The sequence below is a fragment of the Myotis yumanensis genome, unplaced genomic scaffold, assembly GCF_028538775.1.
Source record: "Myotis yumanensis isolate MYYU_CA2020_CCGP unplaced genomic scaffold, mMyoYum1.0.hap1 SCAF_8, whole genome shotgun sequence".
Classification (NCBI taxonomy): Eukaryota; Metazoa; Chordata; class Mammalia; order Chiroptera; family Vespertilionidae; genus Myotis; species Myotis yumanensis.
The window spans coordinates 62,122,829-62,139,871 of NW_027223759.1; the positions used below are offsets into that span (position 1 = coordinate 62,122,829).

The following is a 17,043-nucleotide window of genomic DNA, read 5'->3' on the forward strand; positions in this document are numbered from 1 at the left end:
TACTAGAATAAAATCTATTAATACTTTCACATCAGATTTTGCCACCCAGTGAGCTTTAAAGAAAATATATGTAGTTATAAAGTTTTTAATTTTGGAACTCTGGATAAAACATTGTTGACTTGAATTCAACAATAAGGCAGGTCATATGTAAATAGACTTTCTTCTGAGAAAGGCAAGACTTTAAGAGACAACCATTTGGAAAGCAAACAAGCAGACAAATACACACGATTCTTTGTCTTGGGTCGAAAAAAAAATTAAGGAAAGATAGTTTTTTCTAGATGGAAGAAGTACCTGTATGGTCTGTATTTTTTTTTAAATCCTAATTGAGGGGGGGATCTATATTCATATTTTTTAATGTCCATTTGAGTGAGCTCTGTAAGTAATAAGTATTTCCAGAAACACCTACATTTCTGTTTTCATTGCATGTCAACCAAATGTCTTCCCTGAGACGTCTGAAGTTAACAAATACAATCTTTAGCTAAGATTTTTCCATCTCTGTGCTCAGTACCAAGGACACAATTAATAGCTAGCATTTGGGGGGCCCCAAAGCTGTCACGGTCCATTAAGCAGACCCAGTGCAGAAAAGGATGGATGTAGAAGCAGAACAAATGCTGTAGATCTTGCAGCATCCATCAATTCAACCCTAAAGAACGAAGTGGGGATGGGATGCTTTACAATAAGCACTCTTTACAAATCCGACCTCTTGAAATCAGAATCCAAATTTTCTCCATGTCATTTTCAAAGGTGAAAGAGAGTTATTTTCTTAAATTGTGTTTTATTTTTTCCAGGAACATCTGCCCTGCTGGTTTCTTTCATCTTATGTGTAAATGAGTTTCAACAGCAACACTTTCTGTCATCCTTGTCAATGATCTGGAATCAAAGTTACCAGACAACCTCTTAAGAAAATGTGTGGTGGAAAGAACTATGGATCCTCCAAATATGTGAGTCTTAAATTGCTTTATATCAACCAAAGATCCTGCCAAATGAATGTCATTCTCAACAACCAAAATGTCTCTGCATAAATCACATATGTAAGAATGCTCCCATGAAATGTATGGCTTCATATAAAAGCGGGCATTAAAAAAATCAGTGTTTTCTAAAGAACTGAGCCTGGAATGGTTATGAAAGCAAATTGGGTAGAGTATGAACATTAATAAGAAATTAGCTGCAGATAAAGAATAAGATGGCTATTTATGTTTCAAGGTATCTGAAATATCAGATTATGAACGTTAGCAAAATGAGATTAAGTCTTGTGGGAAGGGAAAAAAGAACCTACCAGGTATCTATCACATCCCTGGTATGCACTGAGCGTGTGTGTGTGTGTGTGTGTGTGTTTTATCATTACAATAATTCTATTGCAATAGCCTCCTAACTTATCTTCTTTTTATCCTTCTCTATACCTAGCAGTTATAGTGATTGTTTACAAACAGAAATCAGATCATATTATTCACCTACTAGAAACTTTTCAGTGGCTTCTCATCTAATTTTAAAAGCACATAAACTTCTTAACATAACCCCAATCTCCATGTGAGCTGGCCTGGTTCTACCTCTGAAGCCTCATCAGGTATTGCCTGCTCCCCTGGTCACCATGCTCTCAGCTGGCCTTCTTCCAACTCTTTAAACTGTTGCTTTTTTATTTGCTTCTGGGCCTTTGCACATGCTCTCTAAAGTGCCCTGGTTCCAACTTGCTGGCCTTCAAGTTTCAATTTCAATGTCAGACCTTCAGGGAAATGTTCTTTGGTTGCATGGACTTAATTTTTCATACTTTCTTAATAAAACCTATTCTTTTCTTTGACATAATTCCCTACTGTTTTAGTTATATGGTTATTGGTATGATTGTGAGTTCATTGTTTTTCACAGGTTTCTAAGCTAATTTAGACCTGTAACTGTGCCTGCTTGCTCCTTACTGTATTCCCAGTGCTTAACAAAGCTCCTGGAACTGATAAACCATTCAATAAATACTTAAATAAAGGAGACAGGTGTCACTTTTATCATATGTATCTTCTCTTTCAAAATTGATAAGTGAGTCATTTGCCCTGTGTCACCTGAACAGTTTCTCTCAGAGGTGAAACGAGCAGTCACAGATCTCTAATCAGCTGAGCTGAGATCCGCAAACATTCTCAGGATGAAGGGACGAAGGTCTGAGGGGAAGTGAGGGCACACGCTTCTCTGCCAGGCTCTCTCCCTCAGCAGGCCAGTGGTTTCTCACAAGTTTATTATTTCAACATTTATTATACTTATCATTCATCAAATATGATAATATGTCTTCCACCTCATCATATAATTGTATAGAAGTAAGGTGGTAAAGAGACGGGCGTCACTTTTATCATATCTTGCCTGAAATGTGCTACGTAATGTATGTAGTGTATTTCTTATTTCATTAATGTTGTGTGCCCATACATACTTCTAATCTAAATCAAGCTGTATTAAAGGCAAAAGGAGCTAGTTTTCCAGGTACATCTCCAAAACAATGAGAATTGTAGTAGATAAATAACATAAATTCCTTGAATGATTGTTTAGCTTTCTAGAACACAGAAGACAAAATTGATCTGAAAATTCCTGGATCTGAAGCAGTTCTTATTGGAAGGGGGAAATGGTTTGCCTAAGTAAGTAGTAGTCTGTATAAAATAAATTACAACATGCTTCATTAAATAATGGCTTAGAACAAGACAGTTCTGACAAAAGCACATATACATAATAAAAATGATGCTGGGTAGTTACTTTGGAAGCAGGCTAGATGTCCTTTCAGATCAACACAAATCTTAGACTAAACTAAGGGTATCCATTATTTTAAGGGAATAAGGAGGGAAAAGATGGAAACAATTAAGTCTTTGCCCTTTAAAGACTCGATGTACTTATCTTTAAATCAGAGAGGGCTTGGGATGCAGATAATTTCTGATTGGACATTCTTCTTCACTGCTTACTCAATAATGGCTCAGTGCTAATTCCTGAGTGTGCATGTGTGTGTGTGTGTGTGTGTGTGTGTGCGCGCGCTAAGAGGGGTAGTATGGTACTTCAAACAAATAATCTTGCAGCCGCCACAGCTGTTCCTGATTTCTTTTAATAATCCATGACAAAAATATTGAGTGAACAGTAATGCAAACATCCAAACAGTAAAATAAAAACAGACAGAAGTGATCATTTGCTCTAGCTCCTTCCATTTTATTTGAATACACTGAGTGGGTTGAGCTGTTGAAATGACTGTTACTATTGAGGAGATTGTCAACACAGTTGTGGCACCAATTGTGCACGTGTGTGTGCATGTGTGTGTGTGTGTGTGTGTGTTTTAAATCCATTTTTGAGTTGAAGAATGGGAATTGAATATAGTTATTTTTGTCCTACAACTAAAAGATCTTTCTGCTTTGCAAATTTGTCCATTTCCTTCTTCTTTGTTAATCTTTGGATTCTTTTGTTATTTAACTCATCCAGACCTTGGGGAACCACGTGAAGTGAAGAGTGTATAGATGAGTTAAAATATACTAGTATGTATCTTAATAGCTGGTGCCAGACTTGCTTTCAGATTAGAAACTCTTTTATCAGGATAAAGCCTCCTACTTTCAGGTGCCACCTACTCCCTGGATCATGGTGTTCTTGACACACTGGCCTTCCTCCAGTTCCTTAAACAGGGCACTTGCTTTTTTTTTGCCTCAGGGCCTTTGCATGTGCTATCTGTTGGGGCTAGAAGGTGAAACTGTGATGGCAGAAGATAGCATGGGAAATGGAAATACAAGATTAGACACAGCACTTTACATTAAAAAAATGAGTGGAGATTTGTATATTTATGATTCACATATTTCATTCTATGTGTATTAATTCATGGGGCTACTATAACAAATTACCTTAAACCAGGAGGCTTGAAACAGCATAAATATACTCTCTCTGTTTTATATCCTTCAATCATATAGTTCTTGACTTTTTCTGTCTGCTTTATTTCACTTAACATGACATTCTCAAGTACCATTTATGTTGTCACAATAGGCAGTATTTTATCTTTTCTGATGGCTGAGTAGTACTCCATTGTATACATTCTCCATATCTTTTTTTATAGACTCACCAATGGAAGGGCACTCCTGTTGTTTCCATGTTTTGGTCACCATAAATATGCTGCAATGAATATAAGAGTATATAAAGTTGAAAGCAATAAATGAACAAATAAGACAAACAGACAAAAACTCCTAGTCACAGACAACAGTCTGTGGAGGAGGGAAAGCGAGGGAAGCGAGGTAGTAAAGAAAGTCAAATATATGGTGATGGAAGGAGATTTGACTTTGGGTGGGAAACACACAATGCAATATACAGACGATACATTATAGAATTTTACCACTTGAAACCTATATACTTTTACTTAACAATGTCACTGAAAGAAATTAAATTTAACATTTAAAAAATTTACTCTCACAGTTCTGGAGGCCAGAGTTCTAAAATCATGGTTCCAGCAAGGCCATGCTCCCTCTGAAGGTTCTGGGGGAGGATTCATATTAGGGCTGTTTCAGCTTCTGTTGGCTCTAGGCATTCCCTAGCTGTGGCCACATCACTTCAACCTCTGCCTTCATGGCTGCATTCCTCCTTCTCTTGTTTGTCTCCCCATCTTTTTTTCCCTCTTATATGAATATTTGTCACTGGCTTTAGAGTCCATCTGAATAATCTTGGGAAACCTCGTCATCTCAACATCTTTAATTTAATCACATTTCCAAGACCCTTGTTCCAAATAAGATAACATTTTCAAGTTCCAGGAATTAGGACTTGTTAACTTTGAATGATTATTATTCCATTAACTTCTTCAAATTTACTTGCAAAATTTTGAGCTAAGCCATGTCTTAGATTTCTTTTAATAAACCCATTGGTTATCCCCATGTTGTAATTTTTTGTTTATTTATATATACATTTTCCATTTTTTATAATTAGGTTAGCAAATGTATTGAAACTTTATAAACTTTCAAAAAAAACCTCATAACTTTGATTATTAATTTTATAATTGTTACCTAATTACTTTGAATATAAACTTTTTCCATTTGTCTTATTATTTTTGCTTTCATTTTGTTTAGTTTGGGATTTTTCTATTTTTTAATTTGAATGTTTAATTTAATTTATCTATATGCATTGTTTCTCATTGATTGACCTAAGATTTTAGTTCTAGGTGCTTTCTTCCAAAAACCATTTTAAGCAAATCCATAGTTTTAGTATGTACTCAAATCTCTGATCCAAAAAATTTTTAAAAAGAGATCTTGTGACTTAGAGGTAGTATGATATTTTTGTTTGTTTCTAATTTATACATTAATTTTAGTACTGTTACATGGTTATCAGAGAACATTGCTTCTGTTACTATTTACTTTTATAAATGTATAGAATTTTCTTTGTGGCTAAATTTTTTGACTGTTCCCTGGTTAGCTAAAAAATATGTCTGCTTTTAAAGTAGAAAATCAAGTAGAGTTATCTTATTAATTATGTTATTTGCATCTCTGACATTGTTAATGTTTTTTTTAATTTGATCAAGCATAGAATAATAGTAAATCACAGTCTGTTCCTCCTCCCATGATTCTTCTTATTTTTTCTTGCAGTTCCTGTACTATTTTCTTTATGATTATTAATGCTATGATTACTATTTATATACTAATGCTAGATTATTTGGGATGTGGATATTAATAATTGCTCAATATATTTATAAATTATACTTTATTTGTTGCCTGTAATTCTATCATCTAATGCATTCTTCCTCATTCCTTTTTCTAAGACTGAAATCCCTGCTTGTCTATCTAATATGCACTTTTTAATTTTTAATTTTCAAGATGAATCATTTAAAGTATCTATTATATAAAGCATAATACTGAGTTTAGCTTTGTAATATAATAAAACTAGGGGCCCAGTGCACGAATTTGTGCACCTTGAAAGGAACTGTGGGCCACAAGGCTGCTGTGGGCACAGGGGTGGGTCTCAACCCATCCTCTGTACCCCCGCCCAGCTCCTCCCACTTTGGCCCCCGGTCCCCTATCTGCCAGTAGCCCCTCTGCTGCTCCCATGAGCTGATAGTGCCAGCCCCCTAGCACCTGCTGACAGTGTCGAGCAATTGGGGCTGGCGCCATCAGCAGGTGCAAGTGGCAGCTGCTGCTCCGATCATTGTCAGGAGCAGGGGGAGGTAGAGAAGCCCTCAGGGAGATTGGGGCTGGCAGCCACCACTTGCATCTGCTGATGGCATCAAGTGATTGGGGCCGGTGCTGGGCGCCGGCAGCAAGTGCAAGCTGCAGCTCCAGGGCTGGGAGTGGGTGCAAGCAGGGCATGCACTGGCAGCAGGTGCTAGTGCTGGATGGGACCACAGTGCGCAAGAGCAAAGAATTTTCAGTAACCACCAGAGGCTCACCCCAATGACAGCAACTGGCACCCCACCTTGGTCTGATGTCCCCGCTCACCTGCTCCACCATCCCACCGCAGCCGATGTCTGCCATGTTCCACCCTCTGCTGCCTGCTGCTGACACCTGCCATGTTCTGCATACACCCCCTGGTGGTCATAGCGATGAGTTGTTCGACTGTTTGGTTGTTCTGCCATTTCGGTCTATTTGCATATTTTGTGCACTGGGCCTCTAGTTTATTAATAAGACCTAACATAAGGAACCCACATGAGATTATATTATGTCATTGCATCTTTACTTTAAGGCTATATATATGTTTTTCTCTTTAACAAGCAAATCTATCCATTAATACATCTATTAATATGAAAACGTTTGCTCTTAGATACATGAAAAATTTTGTGTTATCGTCTCTGTTTTTATTCTTTGTATGGTTTTCTATAAGATATGTATTTCTGTGGCTGTGTATATGCATTTATTCATAAAATTTGAAAGGTTTTTATGTTTGTTATGTATGATTGCCATTATGTTGTTTTATACAATGTTCTTAATCCTACATTCTTTTTGCAAGCCTCTGTTCATTTCCACCTGTGAGTGATGACAGAATATGTATTGTTCTATTTCCTATCTCTTTTTTCTACACCATCCAAGTTTTGGAAGATCTTTTGTTTTTAAATATCCTTCATCCTTGGTTTCTTACCTGTGCAGATTTAAATAACTTTGCATGCCCACCCCCAATGGGTCTAATGTTGCCCCTAAGAGCTTTCCCTACTCCCACCCCTTTTTGTACTGAATAGGCCTCCATGACTTAGAAGGAAGCCCTGAGGCAGAAGAACAAAGAGCCTGCACCAAGTTGCCCACACACCTGCTCTGGAGTCAGAGCTGGGTCCAGGGATGTGACTTGAGCACCCAAAGCACCTGCTGCACCACGTCATCCGGAAGGGTGGAAGGGTGGGTGTTAATGCGAGCAGCATCAGTTGGGCATTGATATCATGCTTGAGCCTCAGCTTGCATCACCTCTATGGCACCAGTAAGTGTGGGAAAGGCTGTGACAAAGGCTGATAGGTTCACAGTCTATCTTTCAGGCTTATCTTCTCTTTTGTGTTCTGAGCAACAGCCTCTGTTGTTGCTATTCTTGTTCCCATGAGAACAAACACAGGACAAGCGACTTGTAAAGGAGCAAGCTAGTGCTTGATGAGCAGACTGCTTTTGGACACAGACACTAAAACTAGATCCAGTCTAAGAAGCACAGGTCAAGAAATATTGTATTTGTGGTTTTCAAAGGAGTTGGTCAGTTATGGTCTCATATATCAGGCTTAAAAAGGTCATTAAAAAGTAGATTTTTCTGTGCTTTTTCCTCTTCTAAAATACACAAGATGAAACAAATCAGTTTTTTAGATGGCTTAGATATATCTGTTTTTCTAATTTGCAGTTATCAAGCTCACAGGTTTTTGAGCATCATGTACATTCTGAATTAAAATCCTGCCTTCACCACATACTGACCATGTGAGCTTGGGCAAATTACTGAAACTTTCTGTGACTCAGGTTTTTTTCCCCCTCTGTTAAATGGAGGTAATAATAGTACCCACCTCATAGGGTTGAAAAGTAGATTAAATATAATTACATATGTAAAGTGCTTTTAAAAAATATATATTTTTATTGATTTCAGAGAGGAAGGGAGAGAGAGAGAGAGAGAGAGAGAGAGATCAATGATGAGAGAGAATCATTGATGGCTGCCACCTTCATGCCCCTACTGGGGATTGAGCCTGGTCTGGTCCATAGTAAGCACTATACAAGTGTTTATTATTATTATTATTATTATTATTATTATTATTGCTATTATACCCCTTGATGGAGAGGCCCTACTTGTATGTTCTGTAATACCTTTCTAAAACTTCTCATACTTACAATTATTTGTACAATTTCTATCTTACCTACTGGACTGTACACTCTGTGAGACAAAGAACCCTGTTTATCTAATCCACACTTTAGCCCAGCTCCTGATAAACAGATGGAACATAGTATGGCTCAATGAATACTTCGTTACATGAATGATTATATGAATCAATGAATCATCCAATGAATACCTCTCATTTTAGGTCCCTTTATTTGCCAATTTTCTGAAGTAAAGCACATATTTTTAATGTGTTTACTCATTATAGAGAAGCACAAATTTCTGCTATAAGCTATGAACATACATTTACAAAATATACTTTAATTTACTCTTTAGTGGAGAGCTATGAAACAGACTGACATATCAACACAACCCATAATTCTCTCCTAATCACCAAACATGGATTGACTTAGATTACCCATATATCCCATATTTTTTCTCATTGAATTCCAGACTGCATGACCATTCAGGCAAAATATTGAAAAGATTCTCAATTCTGTTCTTTGTCCTCATCCTGTCCTATTCTCCTAGAAAACAATAACCAATAACAACTCTGTTATATGAATATATAGATGGATTAATTTCTTTTTTAATATATTTTATTGATTTTTTACAGAGAGGAAGGTAGAGGGACAGAGAGTTAGAAACATCAATGAGAGAGAAACATTGATCAGCTGCCTCCTGCACACCTCCTACTGGGGATGTGCCCGCAACCAAGGTACATGCCCTTGACCGGAATCGAACCTAGGACCCTTCAGTCCGCAGGCCAATGCTCTATACACTGAGCCAAACTGGTTAGGGCAAGATGGATTAATTTCAAAGTTCTCTGATATGAATAATTATTTTTTTGATATTTTCTTGTCTTTTTAAATTTTATGTTTTAAATACCAGAAACAATAAGCTCAAATTGAATGTAGAAACATTAACCCAAAGAGTTTTGATTTCTAGGGAATCAAGGTGATTTAAGGGTGCAAATACTGTAACAAGGCATCTTTGGATGAGATGAAATTGTCCTTTTCCAGGGGCTTGGAATCTCTTCCAACTACACTGGGCGACACATGAAGGATAACACAAAATAACCCACGCATGCCTGATACCAAACTATGAAGAAGAGAAATAAGGGAAGAGTACTAACCTTTATCAAACCCCAGTCATGCCAGGTGCATTGTATCTTTTAATTCTCACAACTATTTTATGAATGCCATGGATTCGACCTCTGTTAGATGAGAGGACACTGAAGATTCATAGAGTTGAAGTTACTTTTTTCAGAAACTAGATAGAAACAGCTGATCTTGGAGTATCCCTCACTGCTGATAACTGTCATTGACTCACATCAAGTCTCAGTTATATAATTTTGGCTGCACTCATTCTTCCCCTCAATTTGTAGTAATGCATAACAAACATAGGGAATGCTCCCTTTGCGTGTCCATAGCCTCTTTAACCCTACCCACCCCTAGACATTGGTCTTCCTGTCAGACAGACCATATTACATGAAGATGCCACAGCTTTTCCACCCTAGGGCCTACATGGTTTGGAAAGTAATCTATAGAAAGTAATTAATGGCTAGTTTGGGTATTTTTATTTTATTTAATGTGCAGACTCAAGTTACATGAAAGCTATTCTTCTCTTAATGTGGTCATTTTCTTCCTGAGTCCTTCCCCAAATTCTTTGTTTTTATTTCCTGTCTTCCTTGCTGACACATATCCCAAGTATGAGCCCTTATCCTCCCTTATCCTGCCCTTCTTCTCTTTTGTGAGCTACACAATGTTGTCTTCTTAATAGGCTCATACTTTTATGACTTTCGCTATCATTTCTATTCAGATGAATAATGTCTCTTATTCATGACCTCTCTGTTGAGCTCAAGACTTGCATTTCCAGTACCTAGTTGGACATCCACTAAATACTTGCTCAGGTTTGGGCATGTTGATTTTGAGGCGCTGGCCTAATATCCATTTGAAGAATTTTAATTCATCTCTGTATTTGTTTTGTCATCTTTAGGTGGATGCCAAGTTAATACCTCACAGTCAACAAGCCTGGTCTTGTCTTTCTTCCCTAGCTTGATGACTATTATCACTCAGCCACCTAAACTTAAAGCTTCACAGTAACCTTTTACTCTCTTTCCCTAAGCACGCACATACTAGTATCTTAGGTTACCAAATTTTGTGGATTCTGTTGAACCATATTCATCCCCCTTTTTATTAGTTCTTTATTAGGATTGTGTTACTCTTCACTTTTTGCTATATCCACCTCTTGACCTCTTCCTATATCCTTCTAACTGGTCTTCATCCCTCCACATTTTTCTACAAGTTCAGTAACACTGACACTAGAGGTATTTTTCTAAATCATAGACCAGATCTTGTTTCTCATTTACCAAACACTTCATTGCCTACACAATCACAATATAAAGCCCAAGTAGGCATTTTAGGTTCTTCAGAGAATCAGATAAATCTACCTTTCTTGTAAGTCTCAACCACAACTACACTAGAGCCAGGCCATAGAAATTCAGCAGCCCTGCAGGTCCGACCCTTTCCCACCTCTGTGCCTTTGTTAGTGGTGGGCTCCTTTGTTTGGGAGGGCCTTCCTTCCTCTCTCTATCACACTCAGCCCAAACCCACCATATCCCAATCCTCTCCCTGTCAGAGTTGATTGTTCCCTCAATTATTTTTCCATCACATTTAGTTGAAATCATATTAAAATCAATCCATCATCTTTCAAGCTCTATGAGCAGAGGCATTTTAATAATTATTTCTACAATTATGTTACCTGAAGAAATTCTATAAAAATCCAAATTCATCTCCAAATCCCTTGTCTCTTAAACTAGAAAATCCTATATAATAAAAGGCTAATATGCAAATCGACCGAACGGTGGAACAACTGGTCACTATGAGCTTCCGCCTGGTGGTCAGTGCACTCCCACAGGGGGAGTGCCGCTCAGCCAGAAACCTGGCTCACGGCTTGCAAGCACAGTGGCAGTGGTGGGAGCCTCTCCCACCTCTGCGGCAGTGCTAAGAATGTCCCACAGGGAGCGGGCCTAAGCCATCATGGGAAGTGGGCCTAAGCCATCAGTTGGACATCCTCCAAGGGCTTCCAGACTGCGAGAGGGCACTGGCTGGGCTGAGGTATCACACCCCCCCTGCCCCCCAGTGCATGAATTTTGTGCACTGGGCCTCTAGTTTATTAATAAGACCTAACATAAGGAACCCACATGAGATTATATTATGTCATTGCATATTTACTTTAAGGCTATTAATTGTTAAAACCATTTTAAATACAAGAAAATAGGGATACAGGGGAGATATTTAATGAAAATTAATAAGCTTATGAATTAATTTTAAAGTAGAACTCCTCATCCATAATGCTATTTTTGAGATTTGGGCTAAGATAGAAGCTACTAGCCACATGTAATTGTTTAAGTTAGCTAAAATTAAAGAAAATACAAACATCTGGTTCTTTAGTCACACTAGAAACATTTCAAGTGCTCAATAGCTACATGTGGCAAATGGCTACTAGATTGCATTGCACTGATGTAGAACATCCCCATCATCACAGAAAGTTCCTTTCAGTAGTGCTGTTCTATTCCCCTTCCTTCCCCTTGGAGGGTTATACTTGATATTGCATTCCCTCTTAAGAGAAGATTCTGTTTCTTTTTTTGGTGTTTTTGCCCCTTATTTTCATTTGCTTCTGCCAATGCTTCTGGTGTTTGGGTTGTGTCAGAATGAACAAGTAGCAAATGATTTTCCAAATACCTTTTATGAACTGGCTTGATTTCTTCCATGTCATCAGAATTTCTTTCAATCCAATTTCTTCTCAGCTGAGCTCATGAAAGAAATGATTCTCTTGCATATGAAATTTTTCTTAAGGATTTAAAGTATAAATTGTATGCTTTGTGAAAATTTATTACATATCATAGTTATTAATCTATATGGCTTCCACTTCACTTACTCTGGTTTAGTTATCAGCATAAGCCTGTAAAAGTCAAATTTTGTCCACAAATGGAAGTAATAACAAAGAGCCTTAAGAACAATTTATTTCACTTACAAAGGATGGGAAGCAGAGAGGAAAAAACTTTTGTTTCATCACCCTCTTCACTTAACACACACACACACACACACACACAAACTCAAACACCCCAACATTGTATCTCCTTGAAAAAGAGGGCATTAGAGTCCAGATAAAAGCTACAAAGTACTCTACTGTTAAGATCGCTTGTCCATAGTCCATTTTGAATAAACATTCCATCTCAACCTAATGTACAGAAAACCTGAACTTGTTTTCAGTATAATGAATCACTTCTATCTCTGTACTACTTCCATGTTCTGTACATAGTCCAAATATTAATGCATGTATTGTATTTGTTTGTAAAGTTATTTATTTGCATATAAATCTCTCTGACTATATCATCATTATTTAAGGCATAAGAACCCACTTGTCTTTTTACTCCCAGCATACAGTACATTGTTTGGCAAATATTGGTAGTGTAAGGGCTGGTATCTCTGATCCATTCTTCAAGTCTTGAGTAGTCCTATCTTCCATACCCCCAGACACATTCTCCATTCACCATCACCAGCTCTCTCTCATTTCTGTGTTTTGTAATAAGAAAATTCCTAGAAGCAATATTAAGCATCCCTTTTTTCAGTAATGGACACTTTTCTGCTGTCCCAAATATCCTCATATTCACCACCCACTCCCAGCTTCACATCTCCATATTCAACAAACCAGTGAAGGACAGTGAGGAGATTTAGAATGCCAAGGAGCTCCGTGGCTATCTCCTTGCTGAGCATTGGCTGGAGTACAATTGGCTTACATTCTCAAAATTACTCTGTTTCCAAGAGTGGGATGGAGAAATAAAAGGCAATTGACCATCTTTCTATATCTAAGAGGAAAACACAGCACTTTCCTAAACTCCAAGAGGATTATGAGCAGTTAGTGCTTCAGATCTAGCTCAAGGCAAAAATTATATTTTCCAAAAGATTTTCTTTTTTTAGCACTCTTTTTCTTATGCACAAGGCTTTGATCAAGCTACAATTTTAAGTGGTTACAGCTTTCAAAGACTCAAAAGATTTAAAGACCCATTACATTGTTAATAATGGTGTGTTAGGCCAGTGGGGTCTTGCTCAGAGTCCAGTGTCCTGGAGTTTACTGTTGGCAGCTGCTCATTTCTCCAGTCATGAGTCCACCCCAATGTGGCAGGTCTCAAATTGAGAAAAATCCTGAAGACAAAAATAATTCATTTCGCTTTGAGATCAGTAAGAGCTGTAGAAAGAAATTTAATTTTCCTCCACAAAGGAAAGAATTATCATCTGCCCAGTCTCCAATCAAGCCTTTCTATGACATATGGAACAACCAGTTTTTTTTCTTTTCCCCACAGAGGCCAGCTTTCATTAATCAAGTTTTTCAACTCCTATAAAGAAATCCTGATACATAACTTGCACAAGTGGTTAAACCAAAAATATGATGTGGTTTTTATTTGCTAAATCAATGATTTACCAGCTTAACCTGGATTTTTGGGACTATGTTTATTTTCAACCTTCTTTATCAATAGGATTAGATCTATTACATGGCCAAACTGACTACACAAAATTGCTCATTAAAAAGACCCCCCAAAAAGAATGGAGAAAAAATCAATTAAAATGCTAGCATTAAGACATTGATGTTAGAAAGTTTCTTTTAAAAGGAGGATATTGATCTGTTTTTGGACAAAAGCAAATGTATTTTCCCCAGGCCCACCCTATGTATTCTAAAGTTATCTGATTTATCTTTTTTTAATATTCTTTCCTTGGTCTGTTAACACAGCCTGTTCCTATAACTCATAAATAATACACAAAACTGCGTTGCAAATGTCTACTGAGACCAGGCACATGCTTTCTTGTATTAGCTTTATTCTTTTTGCTCTCGTTTGTGTAGCTGCCCCTCCCTAACAATAATAATAGATCTACTGCTGGAAATTGAGGATAGGAAAGATGATCTAAATTTCAGTAAAAGGCAGGTGGGCCATGCATTTTTATTATGCCCATGTCTGCATTGTACTGTCAGGTTAGGGTGTAATTTTATCGCACACAGTTTTATCAAGCAGGACATTTTGTCTGCAGAGTTTAGATGCATGGAAGTTAGTCACACTGCAGTGCCAAGGAAAAGTAAGCATCAGATGACTTTGATCTTGATTTGCATATTTAATATTCATATTGACATATTTAAAGCTCTGTACAGAACATACTGGAAGCTAAATGCCTAGTGAGAAGGGCCTTGACAGGCAACTAAATGATTTGCATTGGGAACACACACTTTGGAGTACAGAGTGATTGTGAACAACAGATAAGCATGCAGACCTGAGAGTCCATTTTCCTTTAAAACAGTTTGGACACCGACAACCAAGGTTACATTTTTACACTGTTGGGGTCTGTCTTAAAGTACAGCATATGAATGTCCCAGACAATGCACACTTAAAATTGACAGTTACACAGAATTTGGAGAGGGAGAGTAGTGATTGTGAAACTAGATTACAGAGGCCGGTCACATTCTAAAGCATTCACATTTGCTCAACATCTGGGATAGTTTAAAGCTTATAGAAAATGGGAATGGATGTTGACAAAAATAGAATAATATACATCAAGTTCAAAGATAATACAAACAAACCCATATAACCAGTGACATTTTACGTGAAGAGAGACCTTTAACGGGAATAGTCAAAAGCAAGTCTGCACAGTCTCTTTGGATGTCTAGACATTTGAGAGGAAGGAAACTAACCAAATGTTCCAAACCCCTCTCTCTTGCACTGATTCAGTTTGGCTGTAATGGCTCCATCTCTGTCTGAAACAGAACAACTCATGCTTCCTCCTCTACTTCCTCCACTGCGACATAAGTTTCAGAGTTGATCATTTGGGTCCAGGGAGTGACAGACAATATTTAAGCCATGTATGAAAATCAGAAGAGTCCTATGATCTTGAACCCTAGCTAAGTATTATTTTCATTTAGAGGTCTCCTGTCTTCCCCGAGCTATCAGCCCTCCGGTGCTGGAACCAAATATCAATAGTGGAGACAGATGGCTGACCTCCACCATCGAAGCCTCGCCAGCCTCAGTACCGAGCACATCTGAAAGTAGGGGCTACTCTTGAGTATCTAAAACCTTTGTTGATATCTCAGTAGGAATCCAAAACTAACTTCTAGCGAAAAGAAGATGCAGGGTATTTGTGCCTTTCTCTCTCCTTACAAGATATTTGGATCATTGGTGATGAGTGATTGGTTAATGATGTAATTCTTGGGCTAGTTTGAAGCCATGTCTCTAGAATCATGAATTGAATTTGGGCCTTGAAAAAAAACTATTGACAATAAGTACACATTACCAAGGAAGCATAAGGATCTACTATAACAGAAATGAATTGAAATAAAATAGGATGAAATATTAAAGTGATAGTTTTAAGTGCACCTGCCATGAACAAGTATTCCAATAAACTTCCAGAACAGTGTCTACTGAGCAGAGAGAAAGGCCAAAAAATAAAAAAGATTACCACAGTGAGTCAGACTATCTTATGTCCAGAATTATTATTATTATTATTGTGATGATTATTATTTGATCTCTGTCAATAAGGGACTTTTGTAAGATGGCTGTTACTTCCTAAAATCAACTCTGAAAGATTAGGGGTGTGCCTCAAATACATAATTTTCTATAATCAAACACATACGATATTAGGTTCTTCAGTATTACTTCCTAAAGTTTCATGAGTTTATTATGCTCAATTGAATAAAATAATTAGTGTATACATACAGAGTAAAACCATTAAGAACAAATTCTGTTTACTAGTCTTGCCAACCTCTTGGACAATCTCTGGCGTAATAAAATCTTTGTCATCCTCCACCTGGGAAGCCAGGCTGCCTGGACCAAAGCCTGGCTCTACCATTAGAAGTACTAGTAATAGTAGTCATTGTCTAGTGCGTAACTTCATTTTTCAGGATTCCCCAGATAAACAGAGTAAATAGGATGGATGTGATGTTTGTGTGTGTGTGTGTGTGTGTGTGTGTGTGTGTGTGTAAAGAGACTTATTTTTTTTGAGGGGGGAACATGAACATAGTCCCCCACTGCAACAAACTATGCAGTCAATTTTTCCACATTTGGAGAAATCCCAGGGGTCAGCACATCCAGAGTGCAATGGATAAGCTTGCTCTGGGAAAACCACCTTCATGAACATATTATCTTCCCTGCCAGGCAAGTAGAAGATACTTATTTTAAAGTATTAGCTCACACGATTTTGGAGGATTGGTAAATCCAAAATCTGATAAGAGAGCTGGCAGGTTGGAGACTCAAGAAAGAGTTGCAGTTCCAGTTCAAAGGCAGTCTGCTGGCAAGTCAGAAAGAGGTGATGTTGCTGATGATGTTTGAAGGTGGTCTTCTGGCAGGCCAGGACTTATGGAAGATCAGCTTGTGTTTCATTTAGGACTTCAACTATTTGAATGATGCCCACCCACATTATGGAGGGTAATCTGCTTTCTTTAAAGTCCACCAATATAAATGTAAATCACATCCAAACACATCCTCACAAAAACACTCAGAATAATGTTGAAACAAATATCTGGATATTGTGGTCCACCAAGTTGACACATCAAATAAATCAGCACAGTGACCTTAGGCAAGTTATCTATAAAATGGGGTTAATTGGAGTATGGACACTTACTCATAGGAAGATTGTGAAGATTAAATAGGTTCACTATTTTTTTCAAGTTTGTTCATTATTTTGTTGAGTTTATTTGAGTTACATCATTTAATGAAATTTATAGGTTTCAGGTATACAATTCTATAATACATCATCTGTATAT

General features: G+C 37.5%; 1 non-coding gene across 1 annotated transcript; it reads right to left on the reverse strand.

Moving 5' to 3' along the window:
- Positions 1-16,282: 16,282 nt before the first annotated feature.
- Positions 16,283-16,443, reverse strand: LOC139015934 (U1 spliceosomal RNA). The gene has a single exon (XR_011472580.1). It is a non-coding gene; the product is annotated as a U1 spliceosomal RNA (small nuclear RNA).
- Positions 16,444-17,043: the final 600 nt, after the last annotated feature.